Source organism: Lathyrus oleraceus, chromosome 5 (genome assembly GCF_024323335.1).
Source record: "Lathyrus oleraceus cultivar Zhongwan6 chromosome 5, CAAS_Psat_ZW6_1.0, whole genome shotgun sequence".
Lineage (NCBI taxonomy): Eukaryota > Viridiplantae > Streptophyta > Magnoliopsida > Fabales > Fabaceae > Lathyrus > Lathyrus oleraceus.
The window spans coordinates 214,995,955-214,999,806 of record NC_066583.1 but is presented as its reverse complement, the minus strand read 5'-3'; positions in this window follow the sequence as shown (position 1 = coordinate 214,999,806).

Here is a 3,852-nt window from a genome sequence, read left to right as displayed (position 1 = left end):
GGGGGAGTAACAGGTGATACCCCAGACAACAGATTTGGTCTGTTACAACAGACTTTCATGACAGATTCGAAGATTCCTTCCCCTGCAGTTGATGTGTGTTGAAGTTTTTATTTAACTTCTGTATGTGTGCTGTTATGTGAAGTTTTACTTAACTTCCATATGTGTGAGTGTGCTGCCACTCTGAGTGTATTAGCTAGGTCTATTTCCTGCTAGATGTGTGATTCCGCTGCTATGAACTCTGTTATGGGGATCAAAGTGTTTTAGCCAAAAATTTGCCAAAGGGGGAGTTTGTACGTGTTTAATTGGCTGCATTAGATGGTAAAACACTAGCTGGATTCTAATGTCTTGACTGATGTCATGACATGGTGTGTATGTGTGACTGCACTGTATGTTAGAATATCTAACTGTACTCTGATGTCTTGACTGATGTCATGACACACTTGAGTAGTTACTGCAGGATTAGCTAATACAGGATTTATTGAATGTCAAACTGGATGTTGTGACATTCATCCCTGTCAGCAGATACTAAGGAATAGAACAGTTGGTGTTCTGTTAGAACTTAGTATTTATTTCCAGTCTGGTTATCAAGGAAATACCAGACCTGGCATAAGGCCTACTGACTGAATGTCAAACTGGATGCTATGACATTCATCATTGACAGCATATACTAAACAATAGACAGAGTGGTGTTCTGCTATACTTTAGCATGTTTCTTAGATTGTTCTTCAAGAGGATAACAGAACTGACTTAAGGCCAAATGTGTAAATGTCAAATTGGATACTTTAACATTTATTAATGTAAGTTGTTACTGTAGTATGGTCATTTTGGTCATATACAGGTCAGTAAAATTGTACAGTTTGCTTTCTGGAAAAACAGACTTAGCATATGATCCTTGATGTCAAGCTGAATATCGTGACATTCATTCCTGACAGCATATGCTATATTGTAGGTTGTTCAGTTTTCTGTTTCAGCTTTTTCTCAGGCTATTCTTCAGGAATTTAACAGCTGAGAGAAAATCCAGGAAATCAACAACCAACCTACATTTAATGAACCTAACAAATAGCCTATTTGTTAGTAACCTAGATGTGGAATTTAGGGGAACTCGCGTGACCTTAAATTCAGGAGAATACAAGTGCAAAGGCCCAAGTACTGCAATATAAAAGGAAGTCGTTCCTTCATTTAGAACTGGGGATTTTAAGGCGTGAAGATTTAGTGTGTCCATCATACTTCACTGCTGTATTTTTGTGAGTCTTGTATTAGACGTATCTTGTAAGCCAAGCCATTATCACATAGATGATTGCTTTGGCATAGGGTGTTCATTGAGTTGTAAGTGTTGTGTCGCTCAAAGCTTTTAAGCGTGAGTGTTGTGTATCTTGATTAAAGCTGTTAAGCACAATCAAGAGTTGTTTGAAGTGTGACTTCAAAATTGTCTTTAATATTGATTAAAAATAGTAATCACTGAAGTGATTGAGGGGGAGTGAGTAGGAACTCTGATCTTAGAGTAAGATTGAAATTGCATTGGGTAGGGATTAAGTGAAGAGTTGTAAACGGGTGAGTTTAGCTTTGAATTAATACTACTGATAGTGGATTTCCTCCCTGGCTTGGTAGCCCCCAGATGTAGGTCATGTTGGACTGAACTGGGTAAACAATTACTTGTGTTATTTACTGCACTTACTTTTAAGTTCTGCATAATTCTTGTCTGTGCAGAATTGGATGTCATAACAACCCGTGTGACATCTAAAGTCTGATAACTAGAATTTCATCATGTATTTGCAGTTGAAGAAGTGAAAGATGATAAGCCTTGGTATTATGATATCAAGTGTTTCCTTCAGAACCAGACTTACCCGCCTGGGGCATCTGTGAAAGATAGGAAAACTTTGAGGAGATTGTCAGGCAGTTTCTACCTCAATGGTGATGTGCTTTATAAGAGAAATTTTGACATGGTTCTGCTCAGATGCGTGGATAGATACGAAGCAAACCTGTTAATGACTGAGGTCCATGAGGGTTCATTTGGTACCTATTCCAATGGACATGCCATGGCTAGAAAAATATTGAGAGCAGGCTACTATTGGCTGACAATGGAGTCTGACTGCTGCAAATATGTGAAGAAATGCCATAAGTGTCAGATTTATGCGGATAAGATTCATATTCCTCCGACACTTCTGAATGTTATTTCCTCCCCATGGCCTTTGTCCATGTGGGGAATTGACATGATTGGCATGATAGAGCCGAAAGCGTCCAACGGTCACCGATTTATTCTCGTAGCAATTGATTACTTCACCAAGTGGGTTGAAGCATCGTCATATGCAAATGTGACCAGGCAGATGGTCGTGAAGTTGATCAAGAATCAACTCATATGCCGTTATGGTGTGCCAGATAAGATCATTACTGATAATGGATCTAACTTGAACAACAAGATGATGAAAGAGCTATGTAGTGAGTTCAGATAGCACATCATAATTCTTCTCCTTACAGACCCAAGATGAATGGGGCTGTTGAAACTGCTAACAAGAATATCAAGAAGATTATCCAGAAGATGGTGGTTACGTACAAAGATTGGCATGAGATGCTTCCATTTGCTTTGCATGGATATCGTACATCTGTCCTCACTTCAACAGGGGCAACCCTTTCTCTCTTGTTTATGGCATGGAGGTTGTACTCCCAGTAGAGGTGGAGATCCCATCAATGAGAGTCTTGATGGAAGCCAAGTTGATTGATGCTGAATGGGTTAAGAGTCGTTATGACCAACTGAATTTGATTGAAGAGAAGAGATTGACTGCCATGTGCCATGGTCAGTTACATCAGCAGAGAATGAAGAAAGCTTTTGATAAGAAGGTCAAGCCTCGTGTGTTTAGAGAAGGTGACCTAGTGCTCAAGAAAGTCTTGTCTTTCGCGCCCGATTCCAGGGGCAAGTGGACTCCAAACTATGAAGGTCCATATGTTGTTAAGAGAGCCTTTTCAAGCGGTGCTTTGATACTTACAACTATGGATGGGGAGGATTTCACTCGTCCTGTGAATTCAGATGCAGTCAAGAAATACTTCGCCTAGAAATAAAAACAGAATAGCTCGCTAAGTTGAAAACCCGAAAGGGCGGCTTAGGCAAAAATGAGCGTCTCGGTGGATTGAAAACCCGAAAGGGTGATCCAGGAAAAAGTTAGAGACATAAAAAATATATATATCCCGCTAGATTGAGCACCTCATCCTGGGGCAATCTAGGTAGAAATTAGGGATTTGGCAAGTAACTACATCCTAACAAGGCTTTTGTTTTGCGACTGTCATTCGGCAGAGATTCTCGCTCAGTCATCATCAACTGAAGCTTCAAATACATCGAATTCAGAATTGGTGGAGAAATGGTCATTATGTTCAATGTAGCCCTTTTCCAATATATATCACCAATTTCAAATTTGTAAAGATCTATGGAGTCTTGCCATTTGCAGACTACCATTCCATCAAATAAATTTGAGCCTTTATCCAATTATTTGCACTCTTATTTGTTTCTATTCAACAAATGTTTTGCATGTTTTAATTGAGAAAATATCATTGTTTTAAACAAATAAATTTTTCATAATTTGTTTTTAAAACAAAGGGAACATTCACAAAGACGAAAGGATACTTAAGAGATCCTTAGTGCTCTCCCAAGGGTGGTATGATCTCCAACAGGGTAAGACATTTGTTCATATTCCTGGCATGACTGTGTCCCCTCCCTTCAGCAGAGCAGTGATCTTTCCTCCTCAGCAGATGTGTCCTCTCTGGAAGATTCGATTTCTGGTGGTTAGTCCCCAGTATTCCTTCTTTTCCTCGGATAGATCCCCAATAGAGTTATTGGTATGGTGGATTTTATCTGTGATGATT